This window comes from Peromyscus eremicus, chromosome 19, assembly GCF_949786415.1.
Source record: "Peromyscus eremicus chromosome 19, PerEre_H2_v1, whole genome shotgun sequence".
Lineage (NCBI taxonomy): Eukaryota > Metazoa > Chordata > Mammalia > Rodentia > Cricetidae > Peromyscus > Peromyscus eremicus.
Genome location: NC_081435.1, coordinates 23,729,939 through 23,738,523, shown reverse-complemented (window position 1 = coordinate 23,738,523; position 8,585 = coordinate 23,729,939).

Below are 8,585 nucleotides of genomic sequence, written 5' to 3'. Positions count from 1 at the left end.
ATCACAAACATATTGCAGCATCTGTGAGTGGAGCTTCAGCTGAGCCCTACTACTCTTCACCGCACACATGGTCTTGTATGGTGTACATTCGTATGCATAGCTTGTTTAACCAGTTCTGAACTCACAAATATTTGGTTGTGTTTTGAATTTTTTTTATGTGTGTGAGCAAATAGGCACGCTAGGGTGCATGTGTGGAGGTCAGAGGACAATTTGAAGGAGACACTTCTCACCTTTCATGTGGGTCCCAGAGTTCAAATTCAGGTGGTCAGGGTTGGTGCAAGCACCTCCACCCAATGAGCTATGTGTTTGTTTGGTTTTTGAGACAGGGTTTCCTGTAGCCAAGGTTTGTCTCCAACTGGAGGTGTAGTTGGAGATGAGAAGATGATCTTCAACTCAATGTGTGTGTGTGTATGTGTGATGTGTGATGTGTGATGTGTGTGTGTGTGTGTGTGTGTGTGTGTGTTATGATGAAGATAAAACCGAAGGCCTTACACATGTTAGGTAAATGATCTGCCACTGGACTATGTCCCCAGCCACTGTTCTTGTTGTTTGTTTTTTTACTTAAAAGTTTATTTCATATGTCTGAGTGTTTTGCCTACATGTATGTATGTGCATCACATGCATGCCTGGTGCCCACTGAGGTCGAAGAGGGCATCGGATTCCCTGGAACTAGAGTTTCAAGCAGTTGTGGGCTACCATGTGAGAGAACCAAGCCCCAGTCCTCTGAAGAGCAGATGGCTCACTGGGCAAAGGTATATCTGGTAAGCCTGATGACCTGAACTTGACCCCTGGGACCCACCTGGTAGGATTTGAGAACCAACTCCTGTAAGATATCCTCTGATCTGAGTGGACAGGTGTTCCTGCACACACACACACACACACACACACACACACACACACACACACACACACACACCACTGTCAGAGTGGTGGGTGGAATAGGCAAGCCTCTCCCTGCGTATTCTTGTATCCTCAGAGCCTGCCCAGCCCAGGAAATACTCAGCCAAGCTGCCTCCCAGTAAACTCCAGTGGGGGCACAGGGTCTGCTCGCCTTCCTTCCTTCTCCCCTCCTGGGGAGATTTCTGAGCAGTCAAGGCCTCTCCATTTGCTTTGGCTCCATTAGCCTGGGCCTGGGGGTGTGAATGGTACAGTCATTCCTTGCTAAGTGCTTGAATTAGACTAATAGGTCATCTGTGCTTTTCTCTGAAGAAGATCCAAATTCCTGGTAAACAACCAGATACTCTCCCAGCCCACAGCCCAGAGCCCAGAGCCAAGATCAGGTGGAGGCACAGTGGCTGGGCTGGAGCTCCTAATGGTGTCATGGAGAGCTGGGATGGTTAATGCCATTAGACTAGTCTCTGTGAAGCCGACGTGAGGGGCTTCTGGGAGCAGTGCAGAATCTTGGGACAGCAGACTTTTGGCCTTATTTGTTTGTTCACTTTGTTTTGTTTTCAGACAGGGTCTCACTGTATAGCTCAGGCTGGCCTTGAACTTACAGAGATCCACCTGCCTCTGGAGTGCCAGGATAAAGGTATGTGCCACCATGCCTGGCTTCCATCTGATTTTTTGAGATAGAGTCTCTTACTGGACCTAGAGCTCACTGATTTGCCAAGACTACCTAGCCAGCAAGCTTCAGGGATCCTCTTGGCTCCAACCACTCATGGCTAGACGCTGACATGCCTAGCTTTTTTTTTTTTTTTTTAGTGTGGATAGTGGGTATCCGAATCCAGGTCCTTATGTGTGTGCAGTGAATTCTTCACCAATGGATCCATCTCCTCAGCACCCCAACGAGGTTGTTCTGAAGGCTGGAAATTATTCCACTACTTACATAGTGCCTCATCCAGGCTGAGCACTGAGTAACTGACAGCCATCGTTATTGTGGTTTCTGGGAGAGACCTCTGGGGGCTCCATGGGTTCCGGTCTATGCCCTGGAACAGCATTAAGACTGTTGGCTCTTCCACCGATTGTGCCCAGAGTCTGTGTGGCGCTGCCTCAGGACATCTTCTCCAGAGCTGAGCTCCAGGATGGAATCCAGAACTCTGACTCTAGCTCAGAGCCCAAGGGACCTTGGACAAGTCGTGAGAACAGAGACAGTGTCTTTGTCAACAGTCCTATAAGTACAAGTAACAGACTCCCTTGAGTTACTTAGTACAAGGGGATCTAGCCACTATACAGTGCAGTCCCAGGAAGTTCAAACAGGTCTCAGGGAAGCTGGACCAGTGAGTCAGGAACCAGGAGCATCTTCCTAATTATTTACCACTTTCTGCATACTAACTTTCTCTACACGAGGAAATCCCGGTTCATGGTCAAGACTGGTTTTTCTGGACAGGGATACTACTAGGCACAGGAAACAGAGAGATTGCTGCCAGCTTGCTAGATTTCTGGTCTTGGCTGTTGATGAGTAGGGCAATGTTACCATAAACTAAGGGTTTTTTTAATGGTAAAATGGTAAGAGTCTCTCTCTCTCTCTCTCTCTCTCTCTCTCTCTCTCTCTCTCTCTCTTTCTCTCTCTCTCTTGGCTGTTGATGAGTAGGGCAATGTTACCATAAACTAAGGGTTTTTTTAATGGTAAAATGGTAAGAGTCTCTCTCTCTCTCTCTCTCTCTCTCTCTCTCTCTCTCTTTCTCTCTCTCTCTCTCTCTTTCTCTCTTTCTCTCTTTCTCTCTCTTTTTCTCTTTCTCTTTCTTTCTCTTTCTCTTTCTCTTTCTCTTTCTTTCTCTTTCTTTCTCTTTTTCTTTCTTTCTCTTTTCTTTCTTTCTTTCTCTTTCTCTTTCTTTCTCTTTCTCTTTTCTTTCTTTCTCTTTGCTTGCTTGTTTGCTTGTTTTGGGGGGCAGGGTTTCTTTTCAGAGCCCTGGCTGTCCTGGAACTACCCTGTAGACCAGGCTGGCCTCGAACTCACAGAGATCCACCTGTCTCTCCTCCCGAGTGCTGGGATTAAAGGTGTGCGCCACCACCTCTATCTTTATCTCTCAACAGCAAGGCATAGATTTCCAATCGACGAAGGCACCTTCCCTGTGGCAGAGTGAGAGAAGAGCCTCTCTTTTCCCCTGGAGGTTTTTGAAACAAGGTCTCTTGTAGACCCGGCTGTCCTCAGACTTGCTGTGTAGTGGAGAATGATCTGGAACTCCAGTTCTTCTGCCTCCACCTCCCAAGTGCTGGTATCATAGATGTGTATTACCAGGCTCAGCTACTTACTTCCCTCCCTCCCTCCCTCCCTCCCTCCCTTCCATTCTTCCTGACAGTGTTTCCAGTGTTAGCCAGGACTTACCACCACGCTGCATTTGCAGAAACAGATTTTACTGAAGAAGCATACAGCTTCATTGGCTTCCCGTACATGTTTGCTAGTCACTTCTCTACCATCCATTGTTCAAACCTTTTCCTTTCGTCAAAGGGGACATAGACTCTCCAAAGTCTCTTTCTTTCTTTTTCACATCTTTTCTATGAACTCCTGTACAATACTGACAAAAATCCTGTTAATCTGTGTTTGTCCCTGTGACCAGTTGTCTTACACTCACAACACCACGTCTTCCTCTCCACAATGGACTCTGCTTTCAAACCATGAGCCAGAATAAATCCTTTCATCCCTTAAAAAAGTAAATCTGAGGCTAGGTGTGGTGTGCACTCCTTTAATCTCAGCACGGGGGAGGCAGAGGCAGGAGGATCTCTGCGAGTTTGAGGCCAGCCCGGTCTACATAAGAGTTTCAGGCCAGCCCAAGCTGTAGTGAGATCATCCTGTCTCAAACAAGAATAAAAACAAACAAACGCCCTGTACTGGTTAGTTCGATTTCTAAGCCTCCAGATACTTTCCTTGGCTGGTGAGCACTCGGGTTTTTTGCTCCATAGCACCCTTTAAGGTAGTCCTACCCTCCGACATGAGACCTCTCTTGGGGTCTCTGGTTCTTAGCCGTGTTCTCAACAGAGCTGTTTCTCTCTGGAGGAAGGTTTCATGTCTGGAATCTAAGAGATTAGTTCCAATAAAATTATGCCTTCAAAAAAAAAAAATTCTGCCTTCAGATACTGAAAAACAGTCAAGGCCTTATCTGAATCCTGGGGATGGGATGGGAGTGGAGGAAAAGCAGAAACAAGGATAATGGCTAACATTTATTGTGAGTTTAATGTGCATAAGGCACCACGCTAATGGCCTAATGAGCATTATCTCATTTAATTTTCATAATTATCCTATTTTATTTTCTCAATTTTACAAGGAGGCTCAGTGCCGCCAAACAACTTAGCCAAGGCTCCCGAGCTGACAGGTGACTGGTCTAAGCAATCAAAGCTCCACCCGCCTGGCTCCCCCCACATCTGATGTCCAGTGCTGAGCTGAGATCCCATGGCCTAAATTACAAGAAGTGGTAGGATCTAGACACGGGCTCAGACAGGGAGCTCTTTCCAGGGTGCGGGGCAGCTTCCTGGAAGGGCCAGGCCTGAACAACGAACAGGATTTGTTCTGTAGAGATGAGGAAAGGGCAGCCCAGAGATCAGAAGGGCAAATGCAGAGGCTAGCGAGGTTCAAGTGTTGAGGGAATGACGAGCGGTTGGCTGTGACTGGGGTTCTGAGAGCAAGCTCTTCCCCCCTGTCCCTTCCCTCCCTGCGGAAGGGCGCTCTGCATGGCAGGGCTGCTAGTACACAAGCTAGGCCTTGTGGAAGGGGCAGGGGTCTTTCAGGGCTGGTATGCAGAGAGCTGGTCTGGCATGCTTGGTATTCCTGGCCATGGGGAGATCCATGACCCCTCACCCTTCCAGTGACATCCCAGAGCAGAGGTCGCTGATGAAATAAGCCTGTGTCTGGGCTAGAACAGGGCCAAGAATGAGGAGCCCATCCCCCACAGAAGGATGTCTATAAACAGACTGTCGGGAGTCTCTGGTGAACTGAAGTGAGAGGCAGTTTATTCCCCAGGACCCTGGGCTGCCCATGCTTTTGATGGCTTTGCATCTTCTCCTGCTAAGTACCTGCTGTGGGCTGGGGAAGGCAGGCAGTAGGGTGGCCTAGAGATAAAGCCAGTTTTGTGGTGGAGACAGACAGTCAAACGGTAGTAAGAGATACTATTCCTTGTGAGCGCAGTGTCCAGCACTGCTAGAGCTTTACCTGGGTAGTAAAGCTGGGCCGCCTCTTCGTTTGTTTCTTCTTAGTATCGATCTCATACCTATCAATTTTGACGGAAAATTTCCATATGGATTGCATACTCTTTGAAAGATAGTGGCGTCAAAACTTAAACTCTGGGGCTGCAGAGATGCTCAGGGGTTAAGAGCGCTGGCTGTTCTTGCAGAGGACCTGGGTCTGGTTCTTAGAAGCCACACGTTGGCTCACAACCACCTGGAACTCCAATGCCCTCTTCTGGCCCCCATGAGCACCAGGTGTATACATAGTGTACATACATACGTTCACACATATACACATGCAGGCAAAACACACATACACATAAAATAAAGTAAATGTTTATTTAGGGCAGATACTATTATCTTATTTTATTTTATTGTTGTTTTTTTTCAAGGCAGGAGCCCTTGAACTCAGAGATCCCCCTGCCTCTGTTTCCCAAGTGCTGAGATTAAAGGTGTGTGCCACCATGCCCAGCCTATTATTCCATTTTTAAATCCGTCACCATCTCTTACGGTTTTTTTTTTTTTTTTTTGCTTGAAGAGGCCAGAGGGGATATCAGTTCTGCTCTGCCACTGTCCACCTTATTCCTTTGAGACAGGATCTCTTGCTGCCCTGAGCTGGGCAGGCAGGCAGCAAACCCCCTCAACACTGCTTTCTCTGCCTCCACAGTGCTAGCTTTAGACACAAACAGCGGCACTGGGGTTAGCCAATTACTCTACTGAGTTTATTTATTTGCATGTGTATGGATGCTGGTGCCAGTGTGGAGGAGGCCAGGGGACAACTTGCAGGAGTCGGTACTTTCCTTACAATTTCTGGGTCCTGAAGCTAGAACTCAAGTCATCAGCCTTGGTGGCAAGCGCTGGGCCATCTTAACGGTCGTCCACTGGTTCCTATTTGTGTTGCTGTTTGTTTGTTAACATTGGTACTAGGATCCAAACTCAGGCTTGTGCTCTTCCCTGCTAAGCCGTTTCTCCAGCCTCCTAGTAGCCCATTTTGTTGTTGTTGTTGTTGTTTGTTTGTTTTTTGTTTTTCGAGACAGGGTTTCTCTGTGTAGTTTTGGAGCCTGTTCTGGATCTCACTCTGTAGACCAGGCTGGTCTCGAACTCACAGAAATCCACCTGGTTCTGCCTCCCAAGTGCTGGGATTAAAGGCATGCGCCGCTGCTGCTGCCGCTGCCGCCACCACCATCACCACCACCACCATCACCACCACCACCCAACCAATTATCCCATTTTACAGGAAAGAGAAACAGGTGTCTGGAGGTTAACTCAGGCCAGAGCCATAACACTAACCACTGGGAAGTGGGTTAGAAGCATGATCTTTGCTTACTGGGAAAGTACATGAGCTCTGAAGACCCTCAGAGGCGTGAGGAGGGTCAGGAATTCAGCATGGTACAATCACTGAGGCTTTATGAAGGAGGAAACTTGAAGGGCATCAGTGGGCTGAACCAAGGACCGAGTGTTCCTTAGGAAGGGAGGCCTTGGGGACAAGCATATCAGATAAGTTAGGAAGGGAGTAATTTCACCCCTCTCCCTCGAGGAGGGTGAGCCTGGCACTTAGAAGACTTGTCTGTTTCCCAACTTTGCCCCAGGCAGACCCTGTTTGTGCCCTCTTAACACAAAAGACCCCTTGTAGTCCCTGAAAGAGACCATATGACTCAAGCCTGCTCCCCACCGTGGGGAAAAGAGGGAGATCTGTGGTGAAGGATGAAATGAATTCCCAAACCAAGTACTCAATTCCTCAGAAATGACATCTTGACTGTCAGCACAGGCCTTCAGTGGCTTAAAGAACTCATAGTGTGGTGGAAAGGGCGCAGTGGAAAGTAGATCCGGCTTGATCTGGATTTGAGACTCAGCACCGCTAATCAGCTGAGGGGATTCAGGCAAATGGCTTAAACTTGTTGCTCTTCAGTCTCCATCCAAAGGACGATGGGGTAGACGTATCAAAGACGAAGAAATATTGGCTGGTAGATATAGCGATTCTAATAGTTACTTCAGGGTTGGATGTTAAAGAGTTGTCAAATCCAGGTTTCTCCCTCAGGAAAGATTCCTAGACCATGGAGGGAAAAGACCGAGCACGGATGAGCACAGAGGGCTTCTGGTCTTGCAGTTTCTTCACCGTGCTAGAGCAATCCCACTGAGCTCTTCCCCCCCCCCCCCCAAACAGGGTTTCTCTGTGTAGCTTTGGAGCCTGTCCTGGAATTCACTCTGTAGCCCAGGCTGGCCTAGAACTCACAGAGAGATCTGCCTGCCTCTGCCTACCGAATGCTGGGATTAAAGCGTGCGCCACCACTGCCTGGCTCCCATCAACCTCTTTAAACCTGTTTCTTCACGTTCACATGCCTCTTCAACTTAAGGGATACGGGATACTCTGGAAGGCTAGTTCATCTTTCAGTTTTTTTTTCCAGAGCTGAGGACAGAACCCAGGGCCTTGCGCTTGCTAGGCAAGTGCTCTACCACTGAGCTAAATCCCCAACCCCATCTTTCATTTTTAAGACAGATTCTTTTTTTTTTTAAATTTTTTTTATTATTTGTTTATTATGTATACAGCATGTATGACCAGATGTATGACCAGAAGAGGGCACCAGATCTCATTACAGATGGTTGTGAGCCACCATGTGGTTGCTGGGAATTGAACTCAGGACCTCTGGAAGAGCAGTCAGTGCTCTTAACCTCTGAGCCATCTCTCCAGCCCCGCCAAGACAGATTCTTTTACATTTATTTCAAATCGTGTGAACGAGTGTTTTTCCTGTTTGTATGGACGTGCACCCCATGCATGCCTGGTGCCCGAGGAGATTAAAAGCAGCATCAGATTTTCTAGAACTGGAGTTACAGATGATTGTGAGCCACTACGTGCTGCTGGGAACCCAATCCTGGTCCTCTGCAAGAGCAGCCAGTGCCCTGAACTCTTGAGCCATCTCTCCAGCTCCAAGATATATATATATAAATATATATATATATTTACATTTTAGGACTGAAAATACAGTACTTGGAGGTTGAGGTAGGGAGGTCAGAAGTTCAAGACTAGCCCAGGCTACTTGAGACTTTCTCAAAAAATAACCACACAGACAGACAGACGGGGAGATATCGATCATAAAGTATACAAAATTTGGGACCCCTGTATTTGTGTTTGGCAAGAGAAGACAATTTCCTGCTTTCTCTGCCACCCAAGGAATTCCAAAACATGACCACTTTCTGGGTGTGTTGGCACAGATCTGTAATCCCAGCACCCCAGAGACTGAGGCAGGAGGATGGAAAGTTGGAGGCCAACTACACAGGAGACCTTAACTCAAAATCAGAACCGGGGCCAACCTGAGAGCACACCGGGTAAAGGCACCTGCTGCCAAGCCTCATGACCCACGTGGTGGAAGAAGAGAACCGGCTCCTGCAAGTTATTCTCACCCCTGTGCACAGGCACATAAAATAAATAAAATGGTAAAAATGTAAAACGAGGGGCAGGGCTGGAGAGATGGCTCAGTGGTTAAGAG